At 48.5% G+C, this 14,414-nt stretch overlaps 1 protein-coding gene across 2 annotated transcripts in view; it reads right to left on the reverse strand.

Moving 5' to 3' along the window:
* Window positions 1-11,544, reverse strand: part of St6gal1 (ST6 beta-galactoside alpha-2,6-sialyltransferase 1) — a 140,341-nt gene extending 128,797 nt beyond the window's left edge. Inside the window, exon 1 of one of the 2 annotated variants that reach the window (XM_048453871.3) lies at window positions 11,227-11,544. The gene's annotated coding sequence lies outside the window, so the exon portion shown is untranslated. Of the gene's footprint in view, window positions 1-10,287; window positions 10,416-11,226 lie in introns of those variants that run through there. The other variant, XM_048453873.3, reaches the window with a different exon arrangement.
* Between the last annotated feature and the right edge of the window lie 2,870 nt (window positions 11,545-14,414).

Consider the following 14,414-nt stretch of genomic DNA (forward strand, 5'->3'; position numbering starts at 1 on the left):
GCAAGCACATAAAATATTCACCTACAAAACGTAATATGTTTATTGATAAAATGCAACCTGAGAAATACCTATGTCACATTTGTCTTCTGTATTTTTTGCTTGTTTGTTTCATTAAGATAGCAATCAGGTCTCACTGTAAATCATAGCACAAGAGGAAACCACAGCCTTTGGCATTCAGAGAGCCCATGAGGTACAAATCACAACTTTACACTGCGTGATTTTTGGTATTCCACTTTCAACTTCAGTGTCCTCGTCTGCACAGGAGAAACAACAATGCATTCCACAGGGCTGCTGGGCTTTCAGACACCATCAGGTCCACCAAAGTCTGGCACCCGCTCCCCTTTCCCAAAGGAGCCATTTCCTAATCACTGTCAAAGGGGGCAAATGGCTATCTGTGGTGCCTACTAGCCTACCAAAGAACGTGCTGGCCTCCAGGCTCACTCAGTATCACAAGTACCTGTTCTCGAGTCTACACAGGCATTCTGGCTCTTCTCACCCTGCCCCCTGCCCTAAACTTCTCTAGCTCATGGGCTCCCATCCCCCAGCTTCTTGTTCCCATATAAACCTACTGTTGTGGGCTGTACATTCTCTCTTTTGTCTTCCTCTCTAGGTGCCCTCTCTCTTGGTCTCCTTTGTCCACACTTTCTCTTCCCCTCTCTCACTCTCTCCCCTCTCCTCTCATGGCCACGTCCAGTCTGGTTGCCATGTTCAATCTACTACTTTCCCTCTCTCTGCTCCCGAGTCTTCCAGATGCCTCGCATCTACAGAAAAACCTTCCCCTCAACCACACCTCGGAGCAGTCACGTCCTCAGCTTATCATCTGGTGCCGAAAGCCTCGGTCTATGCAGCCAGGTGCTTGCCTTCCGGCAGGCTGAGGCTTCAGAATGAACAGTAGCTACTCTTCCATTTGTCTTCCCAGCCACAACAAGTGACTCACAACGACCCAGACAGGCCACGGACTTTCACTCCCCCACAGGGGTTTCACTACCACCCTGGGTCAGGAATGTTCCTCTCCCAAAGCCTAACCTCAGAACTCAGCTTCAGCACCCAGCCAAACTATCTCCTCTGGGAGGCCTTTTCTCCAGCAGCTTCTGGGTTTGGTGATCAAGGTCAGCCTTTGTTTTGCTCGGAGGTGGGTGTTTATGTCACCGACTCCCAAATACCCGCGGAAAGACACTGCCACTGCCCTATTCGTCTATTTGCACCTCCCACCCCACTCTACCCTCGCGGCACTAATGTGTAGTGACCACCATTTTAGATGAGCCTTCTCCTGTTTTGTTTTAGAGACACGATTGCCCAGGTCTGGTTCAGAACTCATTCGAAGAGCATTCTCCAGTCCCAACCCCAGGAGATACACAACGCCCAGCCGGAGACCTGCTAGACACCTTTGCAGCCACGCGCGGCCACGTGACCAAATTCTGGACAACAAGAACACGAACAAGAGTGACATGTGTGCCCTCCATGAATTCGCTGACGCTCGAACATGAGGGTTGGAAGGGACTTTATGGAACCGTGCACGATAACATTTTTGAATAAAATGGAATTACTTTTTTTTTTAATTTCCCCTGTTTTAAATTCGCCTTTACACGGCCTCCAGACGGCAGGCGTGTCTTTGTTTGGTCCGGTGCAGTTCCCTTCGCAAGGTGCGTGTGTTGCTGGAGTTGAGCCCCGAGTTTTACTCAGCTGGAAAGCGCTCTGCCGCTGAGCTTCTGCTATACTCGACGCTTTATCGTCTGAGTTTTCCTCCATTATTTCTCTTGTAATTCTGTAACTTTATTTCAGCCCCCAATCTCATCATTCTGTCTTCGAAGTCTCACTTTAATTTTCAGTAAACTTTGCTTTGAACAACGACCCTACAGTTCCTCCCTCTAGCCCAAAACCTACAGCAAACCAGAAACCAGAAACAATCTTGGGAGATGAAGACAACAGCGGAAGAGCCCATTCACCTTTGGGTAAGACAGCAGTTTTGTTTTTAAGTGAGCTTTGTTCCTTTCCAAATCCCTCCTACCTATCAGGTCTGCTGAAGACCCTTGCCCCGCCCACTTCTCCACCCCACCCCACCCCAGGTCCCATCCCAGTCCCATAGGTTTCACAGGTAACTCTTGAACTCCCATATGAATCTGAAACATTTTAAGAAAGGTAGGTCTTCTTTCTCTTTGTCACATAAAGGCTTCTTTGAAGATTTCTGATCTACTGGTTGGCCGAATAAATAGGAGAGCACCGAGAACCAGGCCATGGGGAGGGGCTACATCAGGCAACCGGTCTCGGGCAGAGGTGGGTTAACACCAGCACACAGGTGGAAGGGTGAAGGTTTGGGGGGGATGCGCCCCTTGAAAGACCGAAAGAAAAAGAGTGGTATCTCAGCCAGCAAGTCGGGGCCCAGCCTGCCCCTGCAGGCCCTGGAGTGGAGGCCAAAAGTCTGACTGGAGAGCAGGATGTGCACACTCAAGTCCGAGCGGCTCAGTTCACTGAGTGACCCGCCTTTGGACTTGTCACCAGGTCACTTTTGGCTTTTGTTTCCTCGCCCACGCCCACGAAACAGGGAATAACGGGGTATGGCACATGGGGAATGAGGGAAGACCTTCACGCTCAATTAGAGGCTCCCCACAAACAACAAAACTAAGCATGTCTCAGACCCCAAAGGCCTGGAGAATGCTGCCAGCGAAGTCAACTGCAGCTGACTGTAGAGAAAGAGCCACCTCCACTCTTGACTGCACCCCAACAGCAGCAGGACTGTGGGCAAGTCTCTGGTCAACTCTGGAGCTTGATTTTCTCATCTGCAAAATGGAGCTACTAGTGTCAAAAAAACCCAGTTTTGCTATCAGGGTTGGGTGGAAAACACACACACAGTGCCTAATGGAAACCAAGAACACAGCAAAACCTGTGCCATGTGATGGGGATTCCCCTCTGTATGCTGTGAATACCATTGGTTAATAAAGAAACTGCCTTGGCCTGTTGATAGGGCAGAACTTAGATAGGTGGGAAAAACTAAACCGAATGCTGGGAGAAGGAAGGCAGAGTCAGAGAGAACCTATGTAGCCCCGGCAAAGACAGATGCTGGAACTTTAGCTAATAAGTCAGTCATGTGGTGATACACAGATTAATAGAATGGGTTAAATTAATATGTAAGAGCTAACCAGTAAGAAGCTAGAGCTAATGGGCCAAGAAGTGATTTAATTAATACAGTTTTCATGTGATTATTTAGGGTCTGAGCTGCCAAACAGGCAGGAAACAAACAAGCGGCCTTCACTACAACAGCCATGTTTCCCTCATCAGACTAAACTGAGGCTTAAGCAAAATGATACAGTAGGACTCTCTGCTCCAGCCCAGAAGACCATCAAGAGGATACAAGATCCAGATTTTAAAGCCGCTTGAGGGGCTGGCTGTCCAGCTTAACTGGTAGAGTACTTGCCTTACATGCACGAAGCCCCAGGTTTGATTCCCGGCCATGCAATTTAAGATAACTAAATAAATCAAGCAGTAGCATCAGAGCCCTAGAACTCTACTAGCCAGAAGAGAGAAGCGGATTTAGAAAGGTTCTAATGCGGAGAACTCTACAGTGATCCTCCTAGGACACATAGTTCTCTTCCAGTTGCCAGGTTTCCTGATCCTCTCAAGTGTATGTGGTATATTTATTCATGTGAACATAATTTATGAATATGAGGTCAGGCCGAGCTGAAGTCAAGGACGGAGCAGTGGAGGGTTGCCAAGCTCCGTTTAGTTTCCAGGGGAAACTAAAGTTAGGCCTTTTTGAAGGCCTCCACCTCATTCCACCCTGCAGAGTCGATGAAAACGGGCATTTCTGTCCTCGCCTTGTCCCAGGGCCTCAATCCTAGTACGCATCTTTTGCTCCTTCCTACACAGCCAAGGACATCCTTGCTTTCTGCTTCTATCAACTTCTGAGGCATCTCCCTGAAAAGAGGTTCTCCACCTTGCAACATCGCTCCCTCCCCAGCCAGTGGGCAGTTCTGTTTTCTTCACCTACAGCCACCCCTCCCAGCCCACCACCCGTTCCTCATCGTGGTTCTCCTTTCCATACCAATCACTCAGCATGACTCTCCATAAGAGAAGCCTCTTATTTTTCTTTAACTCCTCCAGGATAAGAAGCTCCAATTTTCACATGGATTCCGTCACCAGTGTGTCTTTAGCACCCACCTTGCGAGAGCTCCGCCTCAGTGGGAGGGACTCAGGAGGCAGAGCCTTCTAAAGGATCTGAAAGCAAGATGGAGCAGAAAACCCCCTCCCTCAGAGCCTGGGAACAAACATCACCTTCTCTCACTTCTCCCATCCCCCACCCCCTTACTCTCCCTAAGATCCCCAGGCCTGACCCTGAGACCAGAAACAGGTGAAGTTGACTCCATGGAGGGAGGAAGAAGGCTCCTCTTTCTCGGATTTTGCACTTGCAGCTGAGGGCACCCAACCAGGTCAGGCTAGTTCCAAAAATATCTCTTCATCCAAATACAGTCTCTTGCTAGCATTCTGAGTAGCCTTTAGTCCAGTGTTTCAGGGTGGTCCTCAGTGTCCCTGTGTCCCTGGGCTCACGCGCTTGCCACTTTCCCCAGAGTCTGATGAGCCGGCTTCTTGTAACTCACTGACATTTACAACCACCTCAACGTGTAAACAACAGTGGAAACATGTTTTATGGAAACAGACGAATATATCTGCCAGCAGAAGATACGTTAAGTAAGTATACTCAAAAAATAGACAGTGATGCAGAACTGAAAAAAATAGTAAGTGCACACTGATAGGGAAAGCGTTCCCTTCCACACAACACACTGAAAAGACTCATCTGTAAAGTGGCAGTCATGATGTCATCCATAAACTGAGTTTGTAAAGCACATCTGAGCCAGGCAGGCATGGTGGCCCACAACTTTAGCCCAGCACTGGGGAGGCAGAGGCAGGTGAATCTCTGTGAGTTGAAGGCCAGCCAGGGCAACACAGTGAGATCCTGTTTCAAGAAGCAAACAAGCAACTAAACAAAAAAACGTGTTTGCGTAGGACCATAAATACTTGGAGCAGAAAGGGCTGAAGGGAATCACTGTAAGGAGAAATCACTTTAGGGAAGTGGATGGGCTGAGGCCAGGGCTCAGGGCTCCCTTGCCTCGGATGCATGCGACTGGGTTTGATCACCAGGGCTGCGGGCAAACAAACAAATGGAGTGTGGGAGGAACAGCATATGGGAAGTTGGTTAATTCCTTATTATCTGAATCTTATAAAATAATTTCCCTTATTGTTTTTGCGAGAAAGCCTCTCAAACTGGCATACATCTTTGACTGGCTATCAGAGCTGGAATGGGGACAGCAGAGAAAATCAACTGTTGAATGCCTGGCATGCCCCAAGCTATACAGAGACCACAAGTCACAGGCTAAGCTTAGGAATAATGAGAATGTCAGTAAACCGAGACCTTATTGATTACCACACCAGACCCTCTCTCCTCCTTCTAGGCTCCAGCACCAGAAGAAACCAAGACTCACTGAAGTCAGAGATAGATAGGCATGAACTCTTGCCCCTTCTCCTAATAAAGAGGGGCTTCAGAAGGCCATGTCACTCAAGGAATGAATGGCAGAACCAAGACTGTCTCTGCCCCATCCGTGAAGCAGAGCGGGAGGGGGGAGAGGGCGGGCAATCTGGGAGGGGACAGCAGGAAGAGTGACAGGCAGAGTTACTGTCACTGGAGGTCAGTTGTGTGTCAGAGCAACCACGCCTTAGGCACACCTCAGTAGAGCGTGACAGGGAGGGTGGGCCCGGTGGGGCCCTCTCCCCCAACTCTCACCTCAGGAAACCCTGCCTCTCAGAAAGGAAGGCCAGGCTCAAGCATGATTTAGACCTAACTGATACTGGCCATCTGAGGTTACCTTGGTCAGTAGTCACCAAATTTTTGTAAATGTGCTGTAAAAATAAATAAATAAATAAATATTTTTTGTGAAAATCCAAGTCATTTACCAAAAGCAGACAACTAGTTAAGATAAGAGGTAGAATCTTGCTTAAATTGGGTCTCCTGACTCTAAATTCTGTATCCTGTAGTCTCTGTTTTTGTCTTTTCGAGACATGGCATGACCTCCATATTTGAGCAGCAAAGCTTAAACAGTTCCCAGGATTGCTGTGCCCTCCCCTCCTTGGCCAGCTCCCCAAAAGCTTGAACGGTTCCCATAATGGCAAGAGAAGAGAAAGGCCCGAAGCCAACACAACTCAATCTGCATTATCAGGCTGAGTGAAATATTTATGGCTTGGCTAATAAGATATCTGGGACATGCTTCAGAGTAATGAGGTCAAGGCAGGGTCCAGGGTTTCTTCAACAGCCAGCCATGCCTTTTACAGCACGACCCGATAACCCAAAGGTCGGGACTCTAGCCTATGGAGATCCAGGAAAGAAAACTGAAACCAGTCTGTTAGCATGTTAGCTGCAATATCAGTTGAAACAGGTAAAAATGACTGCAGGGATGGCCTCCACAGCCATGTCTACTGCTCTCCCCGTCACGACAGGTTCTCTCCTCCGTGATCAGCACCATCGGGCACTGGTCTCTTGTCATTCGGGTCTCTCTCCTCCTTTGGATTAATGGGCTTTTACTCAATATATCAAATGAGGTAATAAATGACTCTGGAGTTGTTCAGTGGGCATTTATAGAAACTTTGTTATTATGATTCTGGAGGTCACAAGAACAAGGCCATACTTCAAGGCCATGCACAGGGTCCTTCCATGTTTGTTGTATTGCCAGGGCTTCTGAATTTCTCAAAGAAAAACCGTGGCTAATGTTTGAAGATGTGAGACAGGGAAGGGATAGGAGAAGGAGGTGGAGGCTTCTTCCTTGGCATGCCCTCACTGAAACAAACACTAAAGTGACCAGGTCTCATAGGTCCATGGAAACATCAGCTGATGTGGTCATCGTCAAAACTTTAATGTAAACGGAAATCAAAGAACTATAACTATACATACAATTATTCTCAATTATTTTGAAGGAAAAAAAACCATGAGTTCTTATTTTCTGTTTGGTTTAGGTTTGTTTGTTTGTTTATGAAATCCGGAAACAAAATTGCCAGATAGTACAAGGATGTTTGGGATAGCAGAATATTTTTCCCCTGTTTCTCAATCCTTTTTGGCATGTTCTTCAACAGGAATGTCTTATTTTTATAATCAGAACACTTCAATTCAGAAAGCTGACATGACCTTTCTAGTAATGACTTAGGAAATCCATCCCTAGTATGTAACATGGAACAATAACATTGCAAAGTATGTTAGTGCTACATATGAGCTTATAAAGACCCATCTAAGGAAGCCAGGGGCTACCATGAAGTGAGACCACATGCAGGCAAGCAAGATAAACAAACAAACAAACAAACATGTTTCCCCAGAGAGCTAGGGTGTGGATGGGAACAGGAGAGGTCAAGTAGGGGTAGGATGGAGGAAGAGGGTACCGAGAGAGACAACTGGAATCTGGGAGCATCTCCTAGACAAGCTGGAAACCTAGTGCAATGGAAACTCACAGCAATCTATGAGGGCCAGGACCCAGAGTCCTAGGATAGAACCAGACACGACTGTCAAAAAATAAAAATAAAATAAAATAAAAGTCAATGAAATGATTCCTAGTGATATTCTGCTATGCTCATAGATGGTGTCTAGCCCAACTATCAACAGAGAGGCTTCATCCAGCGACTAAGGGAAACATGCAGACACTAGGGGGCATGCCGGAAATCCTGTGGAAAAGGGATAGGAAGGATTGTAGGAGCCTGAGGGGTCAAGGACATCATAAGAAAATCCGCTTAATCAACTAACGTAGGCTCAAAGATGGCTGGCATGGGACCGATCTAGGCCCTCTGCAAATATGTTACAAGTGTGTGGTTTAGTCCTCCTGTGGGACTCCTAACAGTGGGAACAAGGGTTGTCTCTGACTCTTTTGCTAGCTTTTGGCACCCTTCTCTGCTACTGGATTAGCCTTGCCCAGCCTTAATACAAGGGGAAGTGCTTAGTCTACTGCAACTTGATATGCCATGTTTGGTTGATATTCATGGGAGATGTGGCCTTTTTTGAATAGAAATGGAGGAGGATTGGTTGGAGGGGGTTGGTGGGGAGGGACTGGGAGGGCAAACTTGGGTCAGGATGTAAAAACATGAATAAACAACAAAAAAGTTATTGCACTAAATATGCAAAAAAAATCCTGTTTCCCTAACTAAGTTCTTCTTACCCACAAAACCACACACTGATGCCAGGTATGAGCAATGAACCATCCGTTCACACCCTCCTCAGGCTCTAAGGCCTCCAGCAGCACCTACTTCCCAGGAGAGCCAGGACAGACTCTGGCAGATTCACCAGGAAAGAGAAAAACCGAGCCCAGCTCAGAAGCTAAGGAGTCTCTGGTCTTCTGACTTCCCACTGTCTTTTGCTTTGCAAATATCTGCAAAGCAGCTCCCAGGGACAAGCGCAAAGTGAACCACTCAGCAAGTCAAAGGAAACTGAACCTCAGTGTTAACTGCAACCCACTACACTGGACCTCCCAGCAGCATCCATTCCTCTGCTTACCAGCCAAACCCATTTAAATCCTTAAGGAACTCTTCCGATTACTTTAAAGAGTGTTGTCATAGCAACCATAATAACTTCGGTTTTACTCTGGGGTACCAACAGCAGTTTGTTTGATGCAACACCTTCCCTTTGACGCAAAAAGAGACACTAAAAGGCAGTTGACAGTATTTCTGTGTATTGGGAAGTAATTTCTCTTCTTGGGTCCTAAATTTTCCCATATGAGAAGCAAAAGGGTTGAGGAGCCTCAAGTTCATGATAGGGGTAGCATTCTGAGGAGACACAGGCACCTAGCTGTGATCTGCCTGTAAGGACCAATTGGTTGATTAGAATTTCAGTGCTGTGAAGATTGGAAGTTTGCAGGTCCAGAGGCTAATTACTTTATCCTGGGCTAAGTTCTGGTCCTCCGGGAAAGTCATTCCTCGCCCATTCTTTGCCCCACCCTCACCACCCCTCATGCCGAAATTAACATCTTGGAACTCAAGATAGAAAGCCTTTTAGAATCTATTAACTTAGCAGGAAACTAAAAGCAAGGAATGCCACCAGATAGCATCTTGAGTCTATAGAAAAGCTTCCAGTGTTTTTTATGTAGCATTTCTATATACCTGCCTCTCTGATGGACCCACCAACGTATTTTAAACTTGACTTAATTTATGACTTCCTCTGTTCTGTAAAGCTAGAAAGGCTCCCTGTAACCTCTTCCATGTTAGAACATGGAATTAGAAATCACCTAAATCTGTGTTCCCAGGCCACGGCTGCTCAAAGTGGCTCCAGAATGAACTATCCCTTATCCATAAGTTGAGAGCTGTGGTTTTTACGCTGGCATGACAAAGTTAAACCATCTGGAAAGCAAGGGGAAGGTAAACACACCTAGGAGGTGAGGGATGAAAGGAGGGGCCACAGATCCCAGCTAGCTTTGGGGAAACTGGCCTCAGAGATCTTTCCTTTGCCTGCTTCTCCCCTGCCAAACACGAAAAGCACAGTTACTTCCATGGGACTTATAAACAATAGATAAATTAATTAAATAGAATCAATGAAAACAATGCTTTGTTCTCCAGCGAGGGGCTCAGGAGCAGCAGATTACAAGAGACACTTTCCTCCCAATGGGGCTGATGTCAACAGCCCCTGCTTCTGCCCAAACAAAGGCCTCTTAGCGCCGGGATATGAGGCAAAACATCTAAGGCTCTATAGTTGGCCCTAGTTCAACTTGAGAACAAGGGGGCAGCCAGGAGAGCAGAAGAAAGTTATGGAAGCAGGATAGGCTGGCGAGCGGGGAATTTCTAAATCTCTCTTCTCTGCTGCACAGGGAACTCTTGAAAGGCATAATGGAAGGGTGCAGATCCCAATTTGAATTATTTTCTTTGTTTAACTCTCAACTGCTCTGCCTAAGGCGACTGCCTTTTAAGCTAACCGCAGAATCCTTCGGATGAAGGCAGAGCAACTGGAAGACCCACACTCAGGAGGCTGAACTTTCAGACCTCAGCTTCCTGCCTGTAAAATACAAGGTTCTCTAGTTGTCGCCTGGACCCTTGCAGTAACAATGGTCCATGGCTGGAGGCTGTCCAGCTCTCCTCAGAGACCGCTTAGCCTCTAGAGGAACTATCCGAAGTAAAGCATCAGTTAGGCGGGGTGCTGTCACTTCTGCACAGGTCGCCCAGGATCCGTTCACCCCACCCCCACCCCATCCTCAGGGCTGCCAAGCCCAGATCTCACTAAGTAAAATCTGGCTGCATGAGCAGACGGAAAGTAAAGCGAAAGCACCCAAACCGACCTACCTTCGCGAGCCTCGGAAACGACAAGAGGACCTGGGTGGCCTTGCGTGAAGAGGAGGAGCCAGTGACACCTGGAGGGTCTAGGCACAGGGACCTCCGAGGCGAAGTGCAAGCGAACCCCAAGACCTCACTGGTGGATTTGGTTTAAATCGGACTATTCTTTTGGTAGGCTAGGGAGGCGCTCGAGATTCCCCAACAGAGGCAGTCGCCAGAGCACGGGGGACAATGGTGTGTCGGACAGAGTCTGTTTTAAAGGATAACTACAGACTCTTGGTTCAACCCGCATCTCTAGGAAACCTCGGGGAGGGGGGAGAGGGGAGGGCTTGTCACCTCAAGGCACGTGCCGAAGGGTAGAACACACAAGTGGGGGTGGGGGTTTTGGTAGTCTCTTTCTTGTTTGTTTTTCCTTTTAAAATCTACAGGGTTAGTCCGACCCCTCACAGGACACCTTTTCGAAACGGCTCTCGCCTTCCAGCAGTGAGTGTCGTCTCCAAGAACCGCACCCACGGGTTTGGCTGGGACAATAACCTACCCGCAGGCGCCTCAGCAGGGCTGTTGAGCAGGACTAGCTGCACCCCCCAGATCCCTAGCGGGGCACACGTGCGTTTGTTGTGGTGCATGCGCTCCCTCTCCTTCCACCCGGCTCAGTCTCCGGATCTGTTACCCCAGTGGGCAAGATCGGAAGGGACCCGCGTTCTGCAACGCAACGGTTTACACAATACAGATGCTGAGGTGCGGGTTCCTGCGGGCCCCGCACACGTGGATTTGTTGTGGGTGCGCAGACTGGCGAGCCGCGGGATGCTAGGGTGCCCCTCCCCTGGGCCAGAGGCGGACACCCCCCAGTCCGGGGCGGCAGCTCTTGCCCAGGCATCGGAGGCTGCCCCTCAGCTCACCCCTGCACCCCTCCTCCCGGCCAGTGCCGCCCGCCTCGCCCCTACTCACTGGCAGCACTCTCAGCCGGGAAGGCGGCGGCCGCTGTGCCCACCGCGCGCTCGAGCCGGCCTGGAGCTCTATTCCCTTTGTTAGGGTCAGGCAGTGCCAGGGCGGCTCCCTAGCCCGGCTTGGTCCTGGACTCCACACTCCCAGGTGCCTCCGAACCTCACTAGGCCTGGGAAGAAGAACCCGGCACTCAAGCTCCGAGTGAGTCCGCTGAGAAGGGGGCCAGGGGAGAGCAGTGAGGAACTGGGGGGGATGTAGTTGCAGGGGATCGGAGAAGGAGGGAAGAAAAGCACTGCAGACCGGCGGGAGGAAGCTCAGTCTCCGTTATGCAAATAGAGTCGTTAAAACTAGAACTAGAGTCCTTATTCACACCGGGTCCCAAACCATACTGGCCCTCTGGGGGTCGCCAGCGAGCAGGCTCAAGGTTAAAGGTGCCTGCTTAGGACTCCGGGTAATGCAGGGAATCTTGCAGTCCCCCTACAAAGAGCAAGGCTAGCGGGGCGGAGCAATGCGTCAGGCAAGGAAGCCCAAATGCTGTCTCCACCCCTACCCCACCACCTCTGCGTGTCCCGAAGTTTTGGATTCGGTGTGGTCTGGAAAAAAACGCTCTTAACAAGGGTGCATGTGCTGGCCCCACGTAATGATCCTGATCGGGGAAGTCACAGTTTAACCCCTCTGAAGCTCAAATTTTCTGTGTAGAATATATACATTTTAGACTCTAAAATTTAGAGTTTAACGAAAATCTCCCAACATCAAACGTAGCCAATACATAGCATTCTCAAACATTTTTTTTATTTTTTTGAAAGGGAGATATTCTGGAACCCGAGACCAAGAACGCTTCTCTGCAGGTATGCAAGCAGACAAGCCTCCACTAAAATGGTAAAGGCAGGCTTCCTTCCACTCGGGTTAGGATAAGACTACTGGAGAAGTCAGGAGGAAACATCTTGTTAAAGAAGCAGCCTGTCAGGCTGGCCATATCTGATTACCCAGAGGCCACTTCCGAAAGACTGAAAATGATCTATAAGAGGCCTGGAAGCAGGCGTCAGGCTACTCCTTCAGATCCTCGTGGATTCCAGAGCAGAGATGCGCCTTCCAGAGGCGGTAATCCCATCCCAGGTACCTGCTGAATATCCGTCTTTGTGTTGAAAGAGAGATGAAGTGGAGCATAAGGGAAGCAGATTACAGCTGGGCTGAGGATTCTGGGAAAGCAAAATGTCCTCCTTGGGACGACCGCTTGAACGGTGGGTCTCTTCAATTCCAGGTAGCCACCTCCCACCACCCACCTGGGAAAGAAAAGATTGCATCCTCCTCCCCAGCATCATCCTTCTTTCAGGCTGTGCTTGCTTCATCCTTTGATTCCGACTAGCTCTGTTGTTGTCTCTCCCCCCGCCGCTATGGAGGCAGTGGCTTAATCCAGAGACCTGAATCAGAAAGTGCCAGACAGTGAATTCAGTTCTGGGGCCAAGAAGCTATTTGTTCTTGGGTGAGTTCCATAGTCTCCCTGGGCCAGTCTTTCCTCTTCTGCAACGTGGAGATCTAGTGCACAGTACTGTTCTCATGATTATTCGAAATGACTCGTATGAATCGAGTCACTTCCGGTCAATGTATGGAGCATGTTCATAACAGCAAACTCTAGAATGTGACTAAACAGTGACACAGAAACTCGGATGTTGGAAGGAGGTCGCTTGTTTCCTTCCCGGCTGCTCAAACCCGAAATAATCACACAGAAACTGTATTCAATAAATCACTGCTTGGCCCATTAGCTCTAGCCTCCTATTGGCTAACTATTCTATTAATTTAACCCATTTCTATTAATCTGTATAGTGCCACGTGGCAGTGGCTTACCAGCAAAGTTTCAGCATGTCTGACTCTGGCAGGGGCTCCATCGCAGCTCTTTCTGACCCCGCCTTCCTCCTCCCATGCTATAGACCAAGCCAGTTCTTTATTCATTAACCAATAAAAGCAACACACAGACTCAAGGACCTCCCACACCACTCGGATTTTTTATTTGAAAGGGTTGACAATTTTCTTCTGCTACGTTAAGAAGCCTTTAAACCATGTTACCCATGGCATACAGTGCATCTTTGTGTTTTACATTGATTCTCCTGCTGCCATGCTGGAAGATAGCAGCAGGAGCAAGGCGCGTGAGTGAGAAGACTGGCTTGGACACGGACATCAGCAGAGATCTAAGAAGAACCTCAGCAGCGACATTAACTGAGGAAGTTAAGAAAGGGCATTTAAACAATAGCTGCCAGAGGTACAAAGCTTGTGACAGTGTCTCTTGTGCACAGTAGGTGCTAAGCCCACTTATGAATGGGGAAATTAGGCCACCCAAGGCCCCTGGAGAAGGTAAAATCCCCCACATTCACTGAAAGCCTCAATCCATTTTTTCAACCTCCTTGGTTCAGCTCAACTTAGGAGCTAAGAACCAAGCAATAGGAGAGCAACCCTTTTAAAATGTGGTACAGTCCCTAGTCTTGAGTTCTGTTTTCTAAATCTTTGGCCAGTCAATGGAGAAAACAAGGGAAGGGGCTCTCTTGGGATTTTGAGCTTGTCGGACTGAAAATAACCACACACTGTGGCAAGCGTTAAAAGAAGTTCTGAGGCTCTAGGACAGATGAGCAGATACATAGGGGTGTTCCCAGCAAAATTTCAGGGTGGGCTAACCATCTGGTGGCTTTCCCAAGGTGGCTCTCTCATCAGCAGGGTCTCCCAACCTACAAGTGAGAGACGAGATGAAATACTAACTCGGAAGGCTATTGTGTAGTCTGTGCCTTGACTGGTTGCTTTCCTTAGACACGCACATCCAGCAACTGAGGCTCCACCATCTGAATGTACCCTGCTCCATCCATATGTGGAAATCTCAAGCCTGCCTCCAGCAATAGAATTAGGAGACAAGGCCTTGCAGAAGCAGAGACGTCATGAGGGCAAAGCCATCTTGAAGGAGACCGATGTCTTTACCAAGGAGACACTGGCATGTCCTTCTACCATGTTAAGATGCAGCTAAAAGGCACCAACTACATTCTGGACTCCTGTCCTCACCAGCCATTAAAGCCGTGGTCACCTAGACCTTGAACCTACTAGACTTCAGAACAGTAAAAAATAGATTTCTAGTGCTTTAAACAACCTAATGTGTATGCTTGTTGCTGCAGCCTTAATAGACTAAGACAGCCCCTTAGAGTCTTGGGTCA

The sequence above is a fragment of the Myodes glareolus genome, chromosome 2 (assembly GCF_982192425.1).
Source record: "Myodes glareolus chromosome 2, mMyoGla1.1, whole genome shotgun sequence".
Taxonomy (NCBI): Eukaryota; Metazoa; Chordata; class Mammalia; order Rodentia; family Cricetidae; genus Myodes; species Myodes glareolus.